The 24,479-nt window shown below is 39.8% G+C and overlaps 1 long non-coding RNA gene across 1 annotated transcript; it reads left to right on the top strand.

The window, feature by feature from the left end:
* Positions 1 to 13,709: 13,709 nt before the first annotated feature.
* LOC141289208 (uncharacterized) lies at positions 13,710 to 14,588 on the top strand. Its single transcript, XR_012339871.1, has 4 exons — positions 13,710 to 13,813; positions 14,082 to 14,175; positions 14,293 to 14,326; positions 14,486 to 14,588. It is a non-coding gene; the product is annotated as an uncharacterized lncRNA (long non-coding RNA).
* The last annotated feature ends 9,891 nt before the right edge of the window (positions 14,589 to 24,479 follow it).

Here is a 24,479-nt window from a genome sequence, read left to right as displayed (position 1 = left end):
GTGCATTACTAAAAAAGAAATTGGGTGCTCCTATTTTTTATTTATTTATTTTTTGGTAAAAAGTGAATTTATTATTATATTAAATTAACAATGTTATTTGGACTTTGTTAAATGTCTCTTGTTACACCAGTGAGCAATGCAACTTGCGAGAGAAGCTGCGTTAAAACTTATTAAAACCCACCTTAAGACAACGTCTGATGGCAGGTTAAGTCATAGGGATTCTCAGTGTTGAGTCAAGGAGTGCACGCTCCCTCAACATGGATGAATTTGTGAAACGTTTTGCCAGTTCTCATCAGAACAGCAGAATTATGTTGTTTTAAACATTACTAGGATAAGTTTGTAAGTGATGACTAAAATTGTGTTTTTGTTTTCAAATCGAGTTTGATGTATGCTCTAATTGCAGTATTTGTTTAGTAGTTTTTCTTTATTCTAATGTTTTTGTAAATGAACTCAGCATTATTTTTGTAAAACTTTTGAATTCCTTAATTTATTATTTCAACTTTATGAGTAGAGTTCGTGTGTGAGGACCCCCTGAAGTGGCCACCCCATGTAAAAAATTCTAGCTCCGCCACTGGTTAAAAGACGGGTTGCAGCAATTTGCACCAACTAAGACGACAGAGGGATGACTGTGAGACACCAACATAAAGTGCATTACAATAGTCTAATCTTGAACTGATAAAAGCATGAATAGCTGTCACACAGTCACTCGTTCCTACCCAGAAAACATTGGTCCGACGGCGACGTCCTGTCCCTGGCCAAAAATAGTCGCGGTAGGACGACAAAATATGCAAAATTTTTAAACACAAAATATTTCTTAAAAATGCATTCAGATGCATTTGTACATGTCTACAATTATATGTGGTTGCATGTAAAGTTTTTACTTTGACTTTTAGCTGAGTGTAGTTCAAAATATACCCGGTTGTGATTCGGTTGTGAAAGGACGTCCAGCAGGTGACGTCTTTTACACGTGCATTTATAGTCCATCGTCAACCTCTATAAAATCCTTATGAAATATGCAAAAGCAATTGTGCTTACATTCACATTCACATTGGCATACTACAGTAATTAATTTAAGTGCCCAAAGTAGTTTCATAAGAGGTTGTTAATAGACGTCCACTGACGTCCTTTAAACGTTTAGTAAGACCCATGCAAACCAGCACGGAAATCTTTATTTAAAAAACTTCCATTTGTTTTACATCTTGTTTTATGTCAAATTCTATTAACAAATTGCTTGTAGTTAAGTGTGAAATCACTGCATTTACCCACACTGAAAAAAATGTTATGTTGAATTTACTTAATTTTATTACGTCAAGGGGTTGCACGAAATAAATTTATCTAAATCCAGATATATTTTTTAAGTTGAGTGAATTTATATTTTATAAGTTGAGTTTACTTATATTTTATACATTGAGTTTATTAATCTTTTTCATTAATTACAGATTATATTCATAATTTTAGCTAAACTATTTTGAGTAGAATTTACTCAAATTAATTGTGCAACCAGATCAATTTAATCGTTTAATTTCAAGATATTAAAATTAATTTTAATCCAATATTTTTTTAATCTATTGTATCTTTCATTAACATTCAGACAAATAAAGCAAACCCAATATTTTCAACTCTAACTTTATTTTTGTGATCCAAGAGATATTTTTGCTCTCTCAAACAAGAATGGCAGTAATGTAACTCAGTAATCTCCCAAACAAGAGTCTCAGTAATGTAACTCAATAGTTAGTCACCATTTCTCAAATTGCTTTCTTATAACAAAATGCAGTAGTATCATCCATTAACATAAAATACATTGTACCATTCGTAACAAAAACAAAACAAATGAACCAGATTAGCTGGAAGACAGCAAACACTGAGGAACTTGTGTGAGATTATATTAAACTGCAAACTTACATTGAGTCAATATTCCAAAACATCCTTAGTACAGCTTTAAATGTTCACAATAGTGGCTGTATACATATATATATATATATATATATATATATATATATATATATATATATATATATATACACACACAGGAGCACTTTGGAGGAAAGCCTTTTACCACCCATTTGCAAGAGCACAACATATACAAATAACAAAACACACCAGTACTATACAGAACAAAAATATACTATAGTACAAGAACTGTCCACAGCTGCAACACAGTGCACACTGAGGACCTGATGCTGAAATTACAAAAAACTGCAAACAGTTACATTAAAAAAATACTGTTGAATACGGCTGAAGAAATCCTACAGTCCAGCAATGATTTTGTTCTTTAGTCCAAGGACTTTGGGGGAAAGCCTTACTCCATCCATTTTCAAGAGCACTTTTTGAATTAATTCATAGGTGTATTTCAGCTCTTCGGGGTAAGCCATGTTCAATACATAGATGACTCCCAGCATCAATGCACATGCTTGGGCTACAGATCCAATGTTGTCCAGAATGATTTCTCCTTCGACATAAATGCCAACGTCATCATGTGCTCCAATTTCTCCACCCTCCTTGTTGATGACATATACGCCCATGGTGGAATTATGCAGGTCTCTCCGGATGTCATCTCCTTCAATGTCCTGTATATTTGTAGAATATAAGAAAAACATGAATTTATGTAATAGATTTTAATGACCTGAAAATTCTAAATTTCTTTATATTTACAATATATAATTACACTGGTCAGTAAAACTATTGATTGTTTTTGTCAGTTAAATAAAGGTTCATGTGAATTAACAAACCACAGATTTTAGTTTTTATGGCATTGTGAAAAATATCCAAACTTTTCTGCAAATGGAGCAGAGACACAGAAGTCAGAATGGATTGAGAGATGGACTAACACAATGTTGGTTTTGGTCTTTTAATTGAACAATAAGAAAAATAATGAATAAAGCCTGCCTTATTGTTTCAAGAACAAAACTGATGGTTTAAAATGTTTTAGCCAATTACTGAACATCTCCAGTCCAGACACAGACAAATGTACATCATCCTGTGACAACATCCATGTTGTTTTACTCTGCAGGATTTCATTTCCTCAACAAAGTTTGTCAGAGTCTGTTAATAATTATTGTATGTCAGAGTTCTTGAATGCACCAGGGTGTGTTTAGAAAAATGGTACCTGCTTTGAAAACTCTGCAGCAAATTGTTGCTTTGGAAAATGGTCAGTGGTAATGTTAAAGGAGAACTCTGGTCAATTTTAACATTGAGCTCATTTTTTTGTAAATTTGGAGTGCTGTCAGTACAGAGAACAACGACAGAAATCGGTGTTACCTACACAGTGTTATCCTCTTTTTAAAATTGGCACCCTGTTGACTTCAATGGGGCAAGTTTTAAATCTGCTTTTAGCCTCTTAACATCCTTGATGTGTCATTACAAATGCCCAGCCATGTGAGTGATTCCTTTCGAGTGAACACGGGTGAATCTGACTCCAGCAGATGTGAAAGATATGAATAAAAGTGATGTTAATTCAGTCAGCGCACATACCTGTATTTATTTCCTGTTTTCGGGCGAAGTCCACAGTAGTCGATTGTCGAGATCACGCGCGTGATCATAGGTAACTAAACCTATGCGCTTGAACTCGACAATCGACTACTTTGGACCAAAAAACAGGTTCTCTGTACTGACAGCACTCCAAATTTACAAAAAAAATGAGCTCAATGTTAACATTGACCGCAGTTCTCCTTTAATGCATTCGTCATCAATGGGCTAAAACATAAAAACACCAGTATGATCCTCTGTAGTGACATGCTTTAGTGGCTAGAGCATTTTTCAAGTTTTGCATTAGTTGATTTAAATAAACAGCAGGCTTCCACACTATAATAGCTCCAGACCCCACAACACGACAGCATGTAGACTGTGATAGGACTACAGCTGCCATAGTTTTGGTGTCAACACACTGATTTTGTTATGCATCGGGTTTGTTTTTGTTGAGTGCCCCTTTAAATTAATTTTCTTCTAACTAGTGGGTTAGTGACATTAGGATCTTAAAACATTTTATAATACAAGACAGTACATCAGACTGATAAATACAATTACAATGACTTGCCTTATACTCCCGAATGAGATGTCCATCATCCTCACCAAGGTAGATGCAAAGCGCCTTGATGACTGCTGCCCTTTTAAGATTGATGTCACTTGTAGCCTGTGTAAAAGGACTACAACTATTAAAATACAATAAATAATAAAAAATGTCTTGAAACTGTAGAATATTTCAAACCTGTGGTAACCTCAAAAATATATACACAATGACTTCATTATACATTCTGTAAATGGACTGCCTTCTTTAGCTAAAGAATGTTAGTGTATTGGGACTTCATTTTCATTAAATATCAGGTCTGAATGTGTAGGGCGATAGGGTGACAGTTCAGTCTGCATGGTAGGTGCAAATGTACCAAAAGGTCTCCGTTTTAAAACAAAAATGTAGTAGTGTGGATGTAGCCTTAGGAACCTTGCCCCTTACAAATAATCAAGGCTGGCACTAGACAGGTACATTTCAGGTTTCTCCACAGTGTATATGATATTTTCTACTAAAATGTAAAAACATGTTTACCTCTTGCAAGATCGCCAGATGTTTGGCTAGTTTTTGGCCAGAAACACCTCCCTTTTGTCGAAAATAGATGTCAGCTGGGGTAAATGGCTGTCCAACTGAGCCATGAAGGTTGTTTCAAGTGGGACGGTTGTTATGCGCTGGAATTCAGCATTTATCTATTACACACAAAAAAACAACAACAGAAGACAAAGAGCACTGTGATCAGCCATTGGTGTAATGATATTTTGTAGCTATTAAATAGATATATTCAAATTTTCTTATATTAGGTGTACAGTGTGTTCTAGCCAGATGTATTGCTATCAATTAAGGGTATGGCAGAAGCTTGTTTTTTTTTTTCCTACCCGCATTCCGCGAAGACCTGCCTCTGATTGGCTAGTGTTCGTTGCATTCGTTGGTTAGGTTTGCACAAGTGGAGTGACAGGCCTTGAAAATGTCACGGTCGGTCAGAGCCAGTCAGCGGCAGAGTAGGGGCGGGTCTACGGGTGTGAAAAATACAAACTTTTAAAGAAACGGTAAATTCAGGCACCCAACGTTACCTAGGCCTGCCATTATGATTATGTAGAAACATAAATTCTTGCCGTCAGTGCACATTAACCACCTTTTACCAACATGATTTCACAGGTAAAGTTATATTTTGTCCTAATGTTAACACATTGACAATATTGGAAAACATGCTTACAGCCAGTCAGGAATAACGTTAATGTAATGTTAGGCTTGGCCAGTCTAACGTAACGTAACGTAACGTAACGTTACAAGCCTAGACAGCAAGGAAGGTGCTGCTACAATTAACGTTAACATTCGTAAAACTGTTTTGCTTTTATTCGGCTTCAACAAACTAATGAGTCAAGACAAACACTGAATTCACCAAGCATTTAACACTTAAGCTAAGTTAACTTACTAACCTTACACAACTCACGTGGTTAAGCTAGTCGCTGAAACCTTAGCTAAAGTAATTTATATGAAAACACACAAACTTAGCATTAGCTAAACACATTGTTTTTCTATAAAATGTTTCACTAGTTCGCTTTTGCATATAATAAACAGCGTAAAAGTTAAGCGTGTTTGGCATGCTGTCCGGGAGAGGGCTCCGAGCTCGGTAGTCATTCCCGAGCCCGGGGCACTCCCCCTGCCCAGGGAGAGGGGTCCGAGCTCGGCATTTGGCCCGAACCCAATAGCGCTCCCCCCTAGCTGGAGGTGAAGAGAAATAAAAAAGGGGGGGTGGGAGGGATGCTGGAATCAGAGATAGCTGAAGGTAGGACTGCTTGGTTATTTAAAGGGACTGTAGTAATTGGATAGGGAGAGTGATTGGATAGGGAATGATTGCTGATGATGAATTGGCCGTGTTAATTATCTGCGCGAGCTCCTCCTGAAATTTGTTAATGAAACATCACTTCACTAGTTCGCTTTTGCATATAATAAACAGCGTAAAAGTTAAGCGTGTTTGGCATGCTATCCGGGAGAGGGCTCCGAGCTCGGTAGTCATTCCCGAGCCCGGGGCACTCCCCCTGCCCAGGGAGAGGGGTCCGAGCTCGGCATTTGGCCCGAACCCAATAGCGCTCCCCCAAAGTGCAAAATAACTGCAGGACAGCAGCCAGATGACCCCCCAAAAAGCTTAACTTGGCTGAAGGGATGCTGGACGTTTGGAAGTAGACAGAGTGTGGGAGGAGCTTCTGCGGGCATTGCTAGAGAAGAAGCATTTTGCGGGAGTGAAACTTGAGGCAGGTGGAAATTATGAATGGTGCTCTTGAGGGAGCGGGCATAGCTGTTGCGTGGGGAAAAAAAGGCGGTGGCTGTAGCGGGGCTTTGCATTGCTGCGCGTATAGAAAATAAGCGGGGGCTTCAACAAGAGCCATGCGTTGCAGGGCGTGAGAGAAAAGCGGGGCGAGCACTGCTATGCCGAGCACTGCTGTGCTTAAGAGGGGCTCCAGCGGGGGCGCGCATTGCTGCGTGTATAGGGAATAAGCGGGGGCTTGAACAGGAGCCATGCGATGTTGAGCGTGACGTGAAAAGCGGGGCGAGCACTGCTGTGCGTAAGGGGGGCTCCAGCGGGGGCGCGCATTGCTGCGTGTATGGGGAATAAGCGGGGGCTTGAACAGGAGCCATGCGATGTTGAGCGTGACGTGAAAAGCGGGGCGAGCACTGCTGTGCGTAAGGGGGGCTCCAGCGGGGGCGCGCATTGCTGCGTGTATAGGGGATAAGCGGGGGCTTGAACAGGAGCCATGCGATGTTGAGCGTGACGGGAAAAGCGGGGCGAGCACTGCTGTGCGTAAGGGGGGCTCCAGCGGGGGCGCGCATTGCTGCGTGTATAGGGGATAAGCGGGGGCTTGAACAGGAGCCATGCGATGTTGAGCGTGACGGGAAAAGCAGGGCGAGCACTGCTGTGCGTAAGGGGGGCTCCAGCGGGGGCGCGCATTGCTGCGTGTATAGGGGATAAGCGGGGGCTTGAACAGGAGCCATGCGATGTTGAGCGTGATGGGAAAAGCGGGGCGAGCACTGCTGTGCGTAAGGGGGGCTCCAGCGGGGGCGCGCATTGCTGCGTGTATAGGGGATAAGCGGGGGCTTGAACAGGAGCCATGCGATGTTGAGCGTGATGGGAAAAGCGGGGCGAGCACTGCTGTGCGTAAGGGGGGCTCCAGCGGGGGCGTGCATCGCTGCACGTATAGGGGAAAAGCGGGGGCTTGAACAGGAGCCATGCGATGTTGAGCGTGACGGGAGAAGCGGGGCGAGCACTGCTGTGCGTAAGGGGGGCTCCAGCGGGAGCGCGCGTTGCTGCGCGTAGGGGAATAAGCTGGGGTTTTAACGAAGGCAGGATGTCCCAAGGAAAAGGGGCGCAAAGGGGGTGGTTGAAGCGGCTAGAGATGGCGTGGACGGGGGTGGGCTGGCGGTAGAACGGGTTGGCCGATTAGGGTTTGGTGGGTTTCCTTGATGAAAGCGCGGTCTGATCGGATATAGCTTTTGAAAGCTTCCGATGTCCACCGGCCGAGCGCTTGGATCTGCTGTTGGGAGAGGCCTTTTTGCGCGGCTGTGGTTGCTGCGCCTATGCGGAATGAATGGCTGGAGAAATTGTCCGCTGGAATGCCGGAGAGGAGCAAGATGGATTTAAGGTGCTTTTGGAACCAAAAGCGTGTGGCGGGGCGGTTGGAGTCGTCTGTAAAAAGAGGGTCGGAGGGGAGTCTGGATTGGGATTTCCTGAGCTGAAGGAAGGCAAGGAGGGTTTGGAAGGGTTGGAGGGGAGATTGAAGGTTGAAAATATATATGAAATGGCCTTTCTTAGTTTGGTCTGTCTTACTTTGTTTAATGAAGTAAGAGATGGTTTCACCGTCTAGAACTGCTAGATCGGAGATGGTGGGGTGGATGGCTGGGTTGAAGCCAGATGTAATGGCGAGCTCAGAGCATCTGAGGAAACCGAAAAAAGCCAGGATAAACATTGCGTCTAATGTGCGGGCGGTATGGATAGAATGGTAACCATTACGGAGCGTGGATATGCATTTGGTCAGGATCTTAAGGGTGATGGGTTGTCTAGGGTCTGGGCGGCTGGGCTGGGTTTTTTGTATGCCTTTGATGAGGAGGGATGTCTGGGAATTGGAAATATGGGGAGAAGGTGAGCCGAATACCAATTTGTGAAAAAATTGGACTCCGCTTAGGTATCCTTTGATGGAACTGGCTTTGAGGTTTTTATTGGAGTTGAGATGGGAGATAAATGAGGTGACAGTGAGCAGGGAAAAATCGGGGAAAGGTAAGCTATAGGCGGCGTGGAAAGTTTTAAAGCATTTCCACGCTGTAAGGTAGGATTGGAGAGTCCTGGGGGAGACTGCTTGGAGAATGGAGTCGATGGATGCTTCGAGAAGAGGCCTTAGGGGGTGGTTTATGGGAATATCAGTTCTGAATAAGGAGGGACTGGGGTTGGGAGCGGGTCCGCTTCTGGAGCCAGCGATCTGAATTTCTGAAAAGCAAAACGAGAGAGAGAGTCAGCGATTTGATTCTTTGAACCGGGGATGTGTTTTGCAGTTATGATAAATTGGTCACAAGCTGAAATCCAAATCAAACGTCTGAGCAAAGGCATGAGCGCGGGGGAGTGGGAACGGCCTTTGTTAATGCAGTGCACGGTAGCTTCGTTGTCGCAGTGGACGACGATGCTGGTGGCGGACCACTCTTTGCCCCATAGGAAAGCTGCGGCCACTAACGGGTAGAGCTCAAACAGTGCTGAGGATGATAGCTGCTGAGGCAAATCTGCCAACTCGGGGGGCCAGGTAGAAGCGAACCAGCGGCCCCGGAGAAAACCTCCAAAGTCGACGGAAGGGGCGGCGTCGGTATATAATTCGATATCGATTGGGGAAGAAACCAAATTGCTGTAAAAGAACGATAAGCCGTTCCACTGTTTAAGGAAAGAAATCCATAAGCTGAGCTCATTGCGGCAAGAATCAGTTATGGAAATGCGATCCTCAAGGGCGTGGGCGGAGGAGGAGAGGGAGAGGAGATGGGAGATGAAGGGGCGGCCTTGTGGGATGATGCGCATCGCGAAATTTAGATGACCCAGAATGGATAGCAGCTCGCGTTTTGTACAGCTACAATTTGTTAGCAGAGTGGAAGCTACTAGAATTGTTCTGTCAATCTTTTCTTTGGGCAGGGAAGCTAGGAATTTTTGGGAATCTAAATTGATGCCCAAAAATTCGATGGAAGTGCTAGGACCCTCGGTTTTGTCTTGAGCGAGGGGAATCCCGAGTTCTGAGAAAAGCTTTTGGGTTGTCAAGAGGTGTGCGGCTGGGACGGAATCTGGGGGTGAAATGATTAAGAAATCGTCTAAAAGATGGATCAGATAGGGTAAATTGTAATTATTGGAGAGGATCCAGCAAATTGCCTCTGACAGCGTGTCGAAGATTTTTGGACTGCTTTTGCAACCGAATGTGAGGCGTACGGCGAAATAGAAATCGTTTTTCCAGCGAATGCCAAATAAGTGCCAGAAATCTGGGTGGATGGGCATGACTTTGAAGGCGGAAGTAATGTCGACTTTGGCCAACCAAGCGCCGCGACCTGCCTTTTTAATCAAGGTAGTGGCTTGGTCGATGTCGTGGTAGTGAAGAGAGAACTCTTCGAGCGGAATGAGGCTGTTAATGCTAGGGAATGGGGAATTATGCGGGGAAGAAAGGTCAATTATGAGGCGTTTTTTGCTTGAGAATTTTCTGGTGGCGACGCCGATGGGGCTGACTCGATAGATGCTAAAAGGAGGGACAAGAAAGGGGCCTATCATGAAATTTGAGTCTATTTCTTTTTTGATTAGGCCGTCCACTGTTTCGGGTTCGGTGAGAGCGGAGTGGAGATTTGGGCAGATGAGGTTTTGGGAGGGGAGGCTCAGGACGCCGGGGTGGAATCCATGGGTGAGACCTGAAAGAACATAACATACAAAATGAGGATCGGGGTGGTGAAGCAATTCAGCAGATAAGCGGGAAACATTTACGGGAGTCGATAAATATCTTTTTTGGTTTTTATTTGCAGCTTTGTGTACAGGACAAACCATACGTGCATGAGCACCGCCACAAAAACTGCACACATGCATGAAACGGCAGCGCTGTCTGGTGCACCTGCCGTTGTTGAAGTCATTGCAGACTTGGTTGCTAGTGGAAGAAGGGGGGTGGCGAAATGTGGGAGTAGGGGTAGCTGGGGTCTCCATGAGACGCGGGACGTAGCTCGTGGATTTGGGTTGGGATGGTTCGGGGCCGGGAGGAATGGACGGATTGATAAAAGTGCAGTTGGAAGTAGGGTGGGAAAATGAACGGCAAACTGCGCAGGAGATGTTGCGGCAGCCCAGGAAGACTCTGCTATGGAGCTCGGTGTCCAGAGCTCCCCAGTAAGGACACTGGTTCCACTGGGCTACGCGGATGGCACATTTGGCGGCGAACAGCTTATGGTAAGTGTAAAAGTGGGAACCTCCGAATGACAGCGCGAGCTCAGCGACTATTGCGAGATAATCGCTGAGTTCGCGCCTCCTGTGGGGAAAAACGGTGCAGATGATTTCTGCGTAACGGGTGAAAGCCATGGTGAACTCGGCAAAAGAAAGAATGCGTGACTGTGCGGGTGCGGAATTTTTTAAAGTGACTGAAAAATCGCCAATATTGATTTGGCGATCGGCAGGTGAGGGTAAGATTGGTGACAACAGGGTGAAAAGATCTACATCCGCACCTGCTAAAATCTGGGTCCTGATTGAGTTGGGGACTGGGGGAGGTTCCAGCGCTAGAGCGTTTGGCGGGGCTGGAAGGGGAGTGGCTGAGGCCAATGAGAAGGGAGGGCGGGCCTGAGGAGGAAGGAAAGTGGCTGCGGGGACTGATAGCGGCTGTAAGCGTGCGCTGCGGCCGTCTCCTGAAACGGGAAAGGGAGGAGGGAAGAGAGGGGGAATGAGAGGCACCGGTGCTTGTGGCATGAGCGGGGGAATGCTGGTGCTATGAGTGGAAGGCGGGGCTGCGGGCCATGAAAAGGGGAGAGAAAGGAGAGGCACGGGTTGCGGACGAGAATCGGCCGCGGGAGTGGGCGAGTTCGTGCTGCTGCGGCGGCTCGTGGAGGCGATGGCTGGCTCTCTGCCAGCGTGAGCAGCAGGTTCCCGCTTCGAAGGTCGAGCGGGGTGGCCATGGCTGGAGACTGCGGTGTCCGGGGCGTGGCCCGAACTCGGTGACGGCCTTCTGCTGCGTCCTGACGTCGTGTAGGGGGCGCTGCGGCCTGAGCGCGCCCTGCCTGACGCCCTGGTGGGAGGGGTGGATGCTGGTTTTTCCTGCTGCTGGAGAGATGAGTAGAGTGCGAGGAGTTCTGCTTTTGAGGAACGGCGTGTAAATGATACGCCGGCGCTGGTGAGGGCCTTGCGAAGCTCGGCTATGGTCCATTTCTCCTTGGCTGGGGTGCAGGAGAAGGCTGAACCGTAGGAGGACGCTGGGGATGATGCCCGCAATTAGAAGGTGGTGGAGACGGCGTGAGCTGGCGTCTCGGAGTGCGAGCAGCGGTGGTGCGTGAGGGCCTGCGGCCCCGTGATGCAGCCGCGGGCTCGCTTGATGGATCCTGCTGGGCGCTGGTGGCCTGTGCGGCGACCTGGATGGAGGCTGGAGGAGCTACAGGAAGCTCGGCGTCTGAGGAATAATCCTCGGAGGAGTGAATCTCAGACATGTTCGACGGCAATGAAGCTGGAATCAGAGATAGCTGAAGGTAGGACTGCTTGGTTATTTAAAGGGACTGTAGTAATTGGATAGGGAGAGTGATTGGATAGGGAATGATTGCTGATGATGAATTGGCCGTGTTAATTATCTGCGCGAGCTCCTCCTGAAATTTGTTAATGAAACATCACTTAAAAGTGTAAACAGAACCCTGTTTAAGTAACAAATATAACACACCAATGATTATTTATTGCTAGGCATGGGATGATAACCGGTTTCAAGGTTTACCGCGGTTTGAAAAAGTCACGGTTTCAAAACCGGAAACAAAAAAGTTATACCGTTCCTACGATATGCGCATTTTCTGTGTCAAAGTGAAAGCGCAGGACTCCCTACTAGGTTGTGTGTGTGAGTCCCTGCAGAGAAAACAATGCAGCCCCTCCCCCACCGGTTAGTGCTCAGGCGCGTGTCTGTGTTTGTGCACGTGATCCACAGTCAGTGAGATTCAGCAGTAATATAAGTTCAGGACGGCCAAAGGAGGTGAACCCCCACAACACAGAGTGGGGAATAGCAGACTATATGTACTAATTTTACGTTTCTGTGAACTTTAGCACAACAATTAAGTTAAAGTGAAATCACGTCTTTGCTTTTAAGCCTTCTGTCACGTTAAAGGTGCAGTGTGTAGGTTTTGTGGCATCTAGCGGCGAGATTGTGAATTGCAGCAGAGTACCGCTCACCCCTCCCTTTACAGAACTACGGAAGCCGATACAGGATTTAAATCTCACCTTTTTTTTGACAGCAACGAATAGTGAGATTTCTTTTAAAATGTAATTTAAGGAATTATATTAACTTTATCATTCAATAAAACTATGTTATTGTGAATATTACTTGTTCATCATTGTGTCAGTGTTTTTTTCGCAAGCTGATTCTATGTTAATAAAAACATAATGGTTAATTAAGGTCTTTATGCACCCCTGAAAACATAGTTATTGCACCACTGTCTAGAGATCATCTTAAATATTACACGGGGCACCTTTAACACAAGTGACTGCAATTTAATTTAATTAAGAAGATTCAATTATTTATTTTAATTATTTTGCCTTCTGTTCCATGTTACAAAATGTTCTATATGTTTCCTAAAATAAAATATACTGTAATCCGTTTGGGGAAAAAAAGGTTGTTTTTTTTACCCAGACATTTAAATGTAACATTGTAGAGCAGTGATTACAATACCGTAATACCGTGAAACCGTGATATTTTTATCCAAGGTTATCATACCGTCAGAATCTTATACCGGCCCATGCCTATTTATTGCTTACTTACCGAAAATGCAGAGCTGGATGCAGCATTCAAACGAGTGCATCACGTTCAATCCCCCGCCTTGGCGCTTTCAGAAAAAAAAAAATGTGTCTGCAGACTCTGCACATGCGCAGACCGGACAGTATATGGAAATTAAATTAAACGTATTTTTTTCTAATTACTTTTAATTGAATGAAATTAACTTGTTTTAAACAAGGGCAGAGAATTTGAAAATTAATAATAAAAAATAAGTAGGATTAAATAACACATTAAAATCAGTGAAATTAACCAGATAAAAACATGTAACATTTACAAGGGGTCAGAATCATTTTTTTCAGTGCATTATTCCACCAGTTTCCCATACATTACAATATGATTTAATTATTTCGTTTTTAATGATTAAATATATATATATAGGCTATATACATAAGTAAGTCACAATTTAAAGTCTGAGCTGGATGCAAAAACTGCTGCCAAGATGTTGTTACAAATTCTGGCGATATGGTATCTCTATAGCAGATTATCTCGAGATATGACAGTTTGGCTGCGTCCGAAATCGCCTACTTCTCTACTATTTAGTAGGGAAAAGCAGTAGGCGAGCAAATAAGTATGTCCGAATCCTAAGTATTTATAAAAGAGTAGGCGAGAATTAGTAGGCGAATGCACTAATTCTCGCGAGATTCGGGTGTACGTCTACTTAAAGTGCGTCCGAATATGCCTACTTAACTACTACTTGGCAGATCCTGAAGTCTTCATCGATGGATACTTTTCAATCCCAGGAGTCCACAGGAGGCCAAAACGTCATCATCGAACGTGATTGAGAACCACGACGAGGGTGTTTACAAATGTGAGTATTACAACCAAAACACGGTTCCCTGTCTTAAAAATCATATTTGTTGAGCTACTTTATCGTAAACTGTTGATTTGCATAAGGTGCCAAGATGTTATACAGTATGCTATAGTTAGTATATTTGTGATTTCGCTGTTAAAACATGTTTTATGACGTATAGCGAACATTAAGCTTCAGGTAGCACACGCACGTCTTTAAAAGCGGATTTACATAAAACATATACATTTTAAAGACGTTTAATAAATGTCTATTTAACAAATGACAGGAAAATGTTCTAGACTAGAGCAACACACAACACAAAACATCTGAGTGAGTGATGGACGTTATGTGAGAATTCACTGTCACTGCTTTACATTAATGTAAGTAATGTAAATAAACACATATACATATAGTAGGCCTAACTGAACTTCAAACTCATTTCAAACAGAGCTATAACAGAACTTTTCTGATTCTTGATTTATGTGACTTTGTTGCAGATGTTTTGTGGTGGAGCAGGACCTGAAAGGAAAGGTGACAGCAGCATTTTTGGGGAAAAGTAAAATCTGAAACTTAATATAAAGATTGATCATTTTGTAACTTCCAATACATAGATCTAATGACTCTGTGCTGTTAAAATTACAGTTTTTGTATTATATTTGTGCATCTTTGTATGATCTTAAATGTCTGCAGACTGGTGTGTGCAGTAAGAAAGGAGAAATCCACAGCAGCATCCTGGAAATGAGACCCTCCATCACTCCACCTGCCCTTTGTCTCATCTGGACCAGATGTTGCTGCGGTCTCTTCATAAAAAAGACTAGAAGACCAATATGTTTAATAAAGCTTTGTTCCATGTGTATTTATTTATGTTCATGGTTACTTTTATTATTTTACTAATTTATTCATGTTTCCTGATGTTGTCAGTAAATAAAATATAACATTTTCATAAGCGTATGCATTTATTCATTATTTCATTGAAAAAAAAACAACAACATTATGCTTGTTTAACTAAAAATATCATTAATTATTAGTCAGCATTTATCATTATTATTGTTGGTACGTGTTGGAGTGGGCTAGCAATGCATTCTAAAGTTATTTTAATTTCTAAATAGTAATACTTAAATTTTCCGAGTGTAAAATCAACAGTCTTCTTCGAAGGTAAGATCTTTGAACAACTGATCGACGTCTCTTTTGTGCAGATGTTGTAAACATGGAGGAGAGCGTACTAGGTAGGGTTGTCATGTTACTGATGCCATGAGGTGTCGCTGTCGCTCAAATTTTTGTATTATTATTACTGCAGAATTTATAATTCCATACAAACTCAGGGAAAGACTTAAGTATCTTTAACAAAGAACAATCATGACAGAAAACATAACTATAAAAGGTTTGCGTACATAGTACAAGATTTGATACAGAAAAAAATATTAAATATATTTGAATATTCATAAAATCGCAATGAATTAAAAATTGCATTTGTTTTTGTTATTTGTTTATTATTATTTTAAGTTTCAGGGATGAAAGAAGTATTGTTAAAAATATAAAAACTTCAATCAATCCAAAATAAGCAAATTTCATCAACATCAAAATGTTTACAGATAGATGAATTAAATCCGTCGCTCATATCATTTCATGTTGCGCTTTTTATAACGTCATAGGTCACATGATAACGTCAACATGGCAGAACGCATCCATACTCAACGAGATTTGGCTGTTGAGTAGGTACTCTTTTAGCGCTCGTTAAGTAAGTACTTATTGAAATTAAGTACCTACTCATTGAGTAGGCGATTTCGGACGCAGCCGAAGTATACTCAAAATTCCAGATCAATAGGTGGCGGTAATGCATCTTTTTATGCTGGTTTGGCAAAATCGCCAAAAACACCAGAAGAAGAGGAGTGAGCCGTAACGTACACCAGGAGAGAGTTTTTTGAGTTTACAAATCATTAAAAATTCACCGATGGGTAAGTACATTTTGAGGTATTTTATTAATGTATTTTATTTTTACTTGTTTTACTCGGAGGAACCAAAAGCAAGTATAAGCACACTGTCAAGTTAAATTAACTTGGGCTAAAGGTAGCTAGTATGCTAAAAGGTAATGTTTAATGCTATGGTCTTTTTTAACCCTAAAAAGAAACTCATCTGTGGCATATATGTATATTTCTTTATTATTAGGCAAGCTATAAAAGGGAAAAAAACAATAGTTAAATGTATATATGTTGACATCAATGACATGCACGTAAGAGCACATCGGTTGATTAAACATGTTTCAAGATTAAATTAAAAAGTACTACTCAGATGTAGCATTCTGAAAGTTTATTTCTGAAAATAAATGCAATGAAAGACTGTGATATGTTACAACTGTAGGAGGAGCTCAGGAACAATTCACTGAAATCTGTAAATTAATTTGAGCATGGCTGACTTCAATAAGTGCTTTAAAAGTATTTTGTAATTTCAGATTTGCTAAACATGTCCTCTGACTATCAAAGAAAGTGGAGATGTCGAAAGGCAAGAGTTGATGCCTTAGCGGAAGGGGACAGCAGCTCAGAATCCGAGGGGACATTGGAGCCTGCCTTGGTGTTTTACAATTTCAAATAGGTGGAACCAGATAATTACCCCATGCCATCAGCAAGTAAGGAATATTATATGTTGTTTGAAACGCAGGTCATTTATGGGAAATTCATTAAAGCAAAGTTTGCAACAGTCAGTTTTTAAATCTTTTATTAGAGGTACAAGTAGTTGTTTATCGATAATCTAATGCCAATATCGATACCATTGTTTTTGTTTGCTGTCAATTCTGTCTTGCTCTTGAGTTTTCAAAACATTATTATTTTGATTGTGGTGTCACTTTTAGGTTCAGCAACTGTCCAGAGTTGGCCGAATGTCAGTCAGAGACTGTGTATGAACAGGTATGTATTTACCTGGCATTGTTTGTGTGTTTTGCTGTGTCGTTTTCAGAAAAAAATGACAATAGTAACAGTATCCACAATAATAACCTCAACCTTTGGTAATACTATAATTCTGTCACACAGTATATCTACTTATATAATTGCCTGTTTTTGTGTTGAAGTTGTAATGTCTGTGCTAAATCAGGTTGTTCGTAGGACTTAAAACAAGATATAAAAACATAATGTTAGTGTAAGAAATGAATGAGTCATTACTTGTCACAAAAACTTTGGATAGGGATAGAGCACTTATTACATGATAGAGAGTGGTTGTGAAAGTGTATGTTTTAACACTGCATGCAATTGGCAAGCTGCACAGTACTGCTAATTTGTAATACTGATCTTACAATGCATTTTAATATTATGACTGAATCGTTTATTTCGCAGAATCATGTCAAATGCCTTAATGGCAAAATTCAACATGCAGGGTGGTGGCCAGCTGGAAAAGGCTGCATTCAAGGCTACACCTTTATATAATATAATACAAGGTAATTTGTGACACATCGTATGTTCCTTGTGTCTTATTTAAAAGACCTGTTTTTATCAGAAATGTCCAAACGCATAATTAACATGTTTTAGTCCCGATGTTCTCATATGTGGACATGTATGAAATCAACATCCTGCATCACGAATTAAGTCGTCACTTTGTTTTGAAATGAATAACATTTTTCTGAGATGTTGATTCATGACACACAGTTTAAAAATTAGACAAATTTAAATAATTACAAATTATCTTATTTCCATAAGAGTGTCACTACATTACTTTTAGACTTTTTGAAGACTAAGGAGAGGGAGTGGTCCTGGTGAAACATTCAATCATTTGGTATCTCAGAGAAGCTCATGTTCATGAAATGGATGGGAAAAGTCTTGTTCGACTGCATTGTACAATTAGTTTGATAGATAAAAACACTTTAAAAATAAGTGCTTGTTTAACTTTTTGCTTTTTACATTCATATTTTCTTCCCTCAGATGCTGTGAAGAGGTGGAACCCCAATTCAACAGAATCGGAAATTGATGGCGCTATGGCTGAACATCTAAAACATGCTCCAGGAAGAGCAGGGGGTGGGGGTTATAAAAAATAAGTTTTCGGGTGAAAAAGATGTGGGAGATATTTGTGACAGCTCAATTCCTTAAATTTAGTTATGAAACTGAATTTGTTTCGTGATGAACATGTTAATTTTTCCTGTTTCCCAGGTGAATTTGTATTAAAACCATAAAATAAATGTGATAAATAAATTGTGACTTGGTTCATCCCGTTATCTTTGATCATTTGTAATGAACTACTAAAATGTTAATAATATAACACTTTATTTTACAGTGACCTTGTTACATGTAGTTACTGTAATAACTATAAATTATGCATAATTGCATGTATCAAACCTTAACCTTATATTCAGATGCAGTTAATTATATTAAGTACTTAAATGTATAAGTAAAGTAATGTGTTGTTTGATCTACACGTGATTATAACGTGTTCTATCTAGACGTTTCGGTATGACTGGGCCGATTTTGGCCCTTTTTAGATCCTTTGTCAAGTTTGGATGCTTAAACGTCAAAATCGCCTGTTTACGATTTAACACAATTAGTGTATGATTATTTTATATGCAGGCTTATATGCCTACACTTATGCATAAACACACCATATAAACATCCAGAAGAAGACTAATTCTGACGTCCATGGACGCGCTGAAGAGACGTGGAATTCACGGCCAGAAAAGACGTCGGTTCAACTTCCATTTTGGAACTATTTTTCAACCATGACGGGACGTGTCGGACGGACGTCTTTTCAACGGTCAATACACGTCCAAATGTTTGCTGGGTTAGTGTATTTAAAACGTTAAAATGCTTGCTTATTTGTGCTGCATTTTTGTGGAAACGAATAAGCTAGTAAAGACTGTTTCATGAATATGGTCTCATCGTTTGAACCACTTAGATCAACAAAGTACGGCTGTTGTTAAAGACCTCACCAACTAATAACTTCTGCTATTTAACTGATTAGAGTTCTCAAAAAATGCAACTGTATTGAACAGAGCACCTAATCACTCATTTAATATTTTTTCCCCCTGTCATTTCGCTGTATTTTATGTTTGATTTAGCACGGGTTCCCTCTTACGTCATACTCCCTCTTATACTCCAAAGTTCCCTTAGGCATTAGTGCGCATGCGCACTAATCATAAATGGTGCTTTATAGAGGACGCACAAAAATAGTGAATAAAATCATTTATATTCAGGTTAAACGTAGGAAATAGCTTATACTGCATGTTAGCTTGCAAATTATACCCAAGGACATAATTTATTAAGCCATATGTCTTACTAACAAGAAACAATGCCTCTAACCACAGGTCACGTACGAAAAATAATGCCCAGTTTAAGCCATTCCACTCCACTGAAGGGGTGGAGCGGAAAAAATGAAAATAAATACGGCCTTTTAAAATTTAAATGTTCCAGCGATTTCATTCTGTCAACCCCTTAGAACACACCAAGAGCTAATTTCAGGAGTTTGCAAGCAGTTTAATTTAAAACGGAGAGAGCTGCCTTCAGCCAGTGTTTTCTGTTGTACTGACATGAGAGTCAAGTCTCCGAGCTCTCGGTCTGCGAACTACATCACTAAGCCTCTTTTAAAAGCATTTAAATAAAAACACTCCAGCGACTGTACACAATGTAAACAGAATATCATTTTAAAGAGCTATATTAAGCGCATATGAGCTGTTTTATGTGGTTTACGGATGAGCTTCGGGGCTGGCGTTTCTTCGTCCGTGTTCACAAAACTACATATTTTAAAGGCATTAAAAAAATATAAAATAAAAAAACACTCCAGCGATTGAACAATAATAGTAGATTAGTGTATTTAAAACGTTAAAATGCTTGCTTATTTGTGCTGCATTTTTGTGGAAACGAATAAGCTAGTAAAGACTGTTTCATGAAAATGGTCTCATCGTTTGAACCACGTTAGTTCAACAAAGTACGGCTGTTGTTAAAGACCTCACCAACTAATAACTTCTGCTATTTAACTGATTAGAGTTCTCGAAAAATGCAACTGTATTGAACAGAGCACCTAATCACTCATTTAATATTTTTTTCCCCTGTCATTTCGCTGTATTTTATGTTTGATTTAGCACGGGTTCCCTCTTACGTCATACTCCCTCTTATACTCCAAAGTTCCCTTAGGCATTAGTGCGCATGCGCACTAATCATAAATGGTGCTTTATAGAGGACGCACAAAAATAGTGAATAAAATCATTTATATTCAGGTTAAACGTAGGAAATAGCTTATACTGCATGTTAGCTTGCAAATTATACCCAAGGACATAATTTATTGAGCCATATGTCTTACTAACAAGAAACAATGCCTCTAACCACAAGGTCACGTACGAAAAATAATGCCCAGTTTAAGCCATTCCACTCCACTGAAGGGGTGGAGCGGAAAAAATGAAAATAAATACGGCCTTTTAAAATTTAAATGTTCCAGCGATTTCATTCTGTCAACCCCTTAGAACACACCAAGAGCTAATTTCAGGAGTTTGCAAGCAGTTTAATTTAAAACGGAGAGAGCTGCCTTCAGCCAGTGTTTTCTGTTGTACTGACATGAGAGTCAAGTCTCCGAGCTCTCGGTCTGCGAACTACATCACTAAGCCTCTTTTAAAAGCATTTAAAAAAAAAACACTCCAGCGACTGTACACAATGTAAACAGAATATCATTTTAAAGAGCTATATTAAGCGCATATGAGCTGTTTTATGTGGTTTACAGATGAGCTTCGGGGCTGGCGTTTCTTCGTCCGTGTTCACAAAACTACATATTTTAAAGGCATTAAAAATATATAAAATAAAAAAAAAAACACTCCAGCGATTGAACAATAATAGTAGATTAGTGTATTTAAAACGTTAAAATGCTTGCTTATTTGTGCTGCATTTTTGTGGAAACGAATAAGCTAGTAAAGACTGTTTCATGAATATGGTCTCATCGTTTGAACCACGTTAGATCAACAAAGTACGGCTGTTGTTAAAGACCTCACCAACTAATAACTTCTGCTATTTAACTGATTAGAGTTCTCAAAAAATGCAACTGTATTGAACAGAGCACCTAATCACTCATTTAATATTTTTTCCCCCTGTCATTTCGCTGTATTTTATGTTTGATTTAGCACGGGTTCCCTCTTACGTCATACTCCCTCTTATACTCCAAAGTTCCCTTAGGCATTTGTGCGCATGCGCACTAATCATAAATGGTGCTTTATAGAGGACGCACAAAAATAGTGGATAAAATCATTTATATTCAGGTTAAACGTAGGAAATAGCTTATACTGCATGTTAGCTTGCAAATTATACCCAAGGACATAATTTATTGAGCCATATGTCTTACTAACAAGAAACAATGCCTCTAACCACAGGTCACGTACGAAAAATAATGCCCAGTTTAAGCCATTCCACTCCACTGAAGGGGTGGAGCGAAAAAATGAAAATAAATACGGCCTTTTAAAATTTTAATGTTCCAGCGATTTCATTCTGTCAACCCCTTAGAACACACCAAGAGCTAATTTCAGGAGTTTGCAAGCAGTTTAATATAAAACGGAGAGAGCTGCCTTCAGCCAGTGTTTTCTGTTGTACTGACATGAGAGTCAAGGCTCCGAGCTCTCGGTCTGCGAACTACATCACTAAGCCACTTTTAAAAGCATTTAAATAAAAACACTCCAGCGACTGTACACACCCTTGTCAAAAAATCCTATTGGAATTTCAGTTTATCCTTTAGGATCTTAGTGGATTCTTAGAATCCTATTGGACTTTACGATTTATTTTAATGGAATTTCACTTTGTCCTGTAGGATTTTAGTGGATTTTTAGAATCCTATTGGACATTACGATTTATTTTAATGGAGTTTCACTTTGTCCTGTAGGATTTTAGTGGATTTTTAGAATCCTATTGGACATTACGATTTATTTTAATGGAATTTCACTTTGTCCTGTAGGATTTTAGTGGATTTTTAGAATCCTATTGGACATTACAATTCATTTTAATGGAATTTCACTTTGTCCTGTAGGATTTTAGTGGATTTTTAGAATCCTATTGGACATTACAATTCATTTTAATGGAATTTCACTTTGTCCTGTAGGGTTTTATTGGATTCTTAGAATCCTATTAAACATTACGATTTATTTTGGTAGAACTTCACTTTGTCCTGTAGGATTTTCCTTGATTTTTAGAATCTTATTGGACAGTGTTTTATTTAATGGGATTTCACTTTGTCCTGTATTTTATTGATTCATAGAAACTTAATGGGCATTGTCATTTTTAAACGAAATTTCACTTTGTCTTGTATGATCTTAGTTGATTCTGTTGATTAATTACTTTTTTAATTTTACTTTTTTAGAGTAACACTGCATGTTTGTGTGCACCTGTAACCCACAATAAATTGCAGCCTATATGAATACACACAAATATAAACACATAATATGTATTTATTGAAATTTATAATATTAAAGAAAGGCAAAGATAATATATATGATATTTCATAATGTTCGAATGAGTTAAATGTATTACATGTGATTAAGAATTCACAGAAATACGAACATCTACATACGGTATTGTCCTGACGCGGCCCCTTTAAGAAATCCGAATGTAGCGCGCCTGCAACTGTAGCGCTCATCATTTGAAAATAACGGTCGAAGAGGAAAAGCAGCGAGTGATTAACGGTGTTTAACTTGTTAAACTTTGATTTCAAACACGCCAAAAATGACGAAATAGTAACATTTATCTGGTCTGCATCCTAAACCAACAATATTGGGTGATCCCTTGTCAAAAAATCCTATTGGAATTTCAGTTTATCCTTTAGGATCTTAGTGGATTCTTAGAATCCTATTGGACTTTACGATTTATTTTAATGGAATTTCACTTTGTCCTGTAGGATTTTAGTGGATTTTTAGAATCCTATTGGACATTGCGATTTATTTTAATGGAATTTCACTTTGTCCTGTAGGATTTTAGTGGATTTTTAGAATCCTATTGGACATAACGATTTATTTTAATGGAATTTCACTTTGTCCTGTAGGATTTTAGTGGATTTTTAGAATCCTATTGGACATTACGATTTATTTTAATGGAATTTCACTTTGTCCTGTAGGATTTTAGTGGATTTTTAGAATCCTATTGGACATTGCAATTTATTTTAATGGAATTTCACTTTGTCCTGTAGGGTTTTATTGGATTCTTAGAATCCTATTAAACATTACGATTTATTTTGGTAGAACTTCACTTTGTCCTGTAGGATTTTCCTTGATTTTTAGAATCTTATTGGACAGTGTTTTATTTAATGGGATTTCACTTTGTCCTGTATTTTATTGATTCATAGAAACTTAATGGGCATTGTCATTTTTAAACGAAATTTCACTTTGTCTTGTATGATCTTAGTTGATTCTGTTGATTAATTACTTTTTTAATTTTACTTTTTTAGAGTAACACTGCATGTTTGTGTGCACCTGTAACCCACAATAAATTGCAGCCTATATGAATACACACAAATATAAACACATAATATGTATTTATTGAAATTTATAATATTAAAGAAAGGCAAAGATAATATATATGATATTTCATAATGTTCGAATGAGTTAAATGTATTACATGTGATTAAGAATTCACAGAAATACGAACATCTACATACGGTATTGTCCTGACGCGGCCCCTTTAAGAAATCCGAATGTAGCGCGCCTGCAACTGTAGCGCTCATCATTTGAAAATAACGGTCGAAGAGGAAAAGCAGCGAGTGATTAACGGTGTTTAACTTGTCAAACTTTGATTTCAAATACGCCAAAAAGGTAGAAATAGTAACATTTATCTGGTCTGCATCCTAAACCAACAATATTTGGTGATCTTGGTGAGTTGTTGAGCTCGTGTTTGATTGTATCTGCTGATTAGCACAGGAGTCTGCCGCTTTGTGTCAAAAGCTATGAATCTGTGGTATTAGTTATGATAGTCACATATGTTTATGCTACTAATTTTCATTGTATAAGACATTGGAGTAGTGACTGTTCTGCCACCATTTGTAGCTGTTTTAATTAATGTTGTGCTTTACGGGTTTGTAGCGTCACTATACTTTAAGTGCAAATAGCACACGTTGTTGGCGAAGACTATTAACACTAACTCCATCCACCAATGTGTGATTTGGATAGTGAACACTATAAAAGACAGCAGTCTTAATTTCTCCCTTTTCAAATATTTTAATAAAAATGAAGGAAATAATGTTGTGATGTGTATTTGCTTTGTCTTAAGAACAACAAAGTTGTTATTTTTCTTGTGAAGAAAAAAGGGTTACTACAGAAAAAAAGACATTAAGATTTAGATTTAATCCTAACTATTATTAACTTAATCATTCAGCCCAGGATTTGCTGAATTAAACTACTACTAATTTAGAAAAGACTGTTTAACCTTTTGTTATGTTATTTATTTATTTATTGTCACAGTAAAGAGTTATTTTTCTTTCCAACTTCTGGTGTCCTCTAAGTTTTATATCTACCTCCCTCACTCAAGTCTAGAACTGCTCCAGTATTTGCATTGGAGGACAATTGCTACATACTGTGTGTGTGTGTGTGTGTGTGTGTGTGTGTGTGTGTGTGTGTGTGTGTGTGTGTGTGTGTGTTTCACTAAAGCTGTGTGCTGCACAAATCACCTCACGTGTTGTTTACAATGTTATTGAACAAGGTGATGTAAACAGCAAACTGCAAATACTATTTGATAGTAAAACAAAAACAGTGGAA

This window comes from Garra rufa, chromosome 17 (genome assembly GCF_049309525.1).
Source record: "Garra rufa chromosome 17, GarRuf1.0, whole genome shotgun sequence".
NCBI classification, from domain to species: Eukaryota; Metazoa; Chordata; class Actinopteri; order Cypriniformes; family Cyprinidae; genus Garra; species Garra rufa.
The sequence above is the reverse complement of the archived record's forward strand: the minus strand, read 5'-3'. Positions and strand labels throughout refer to the sequence as shown.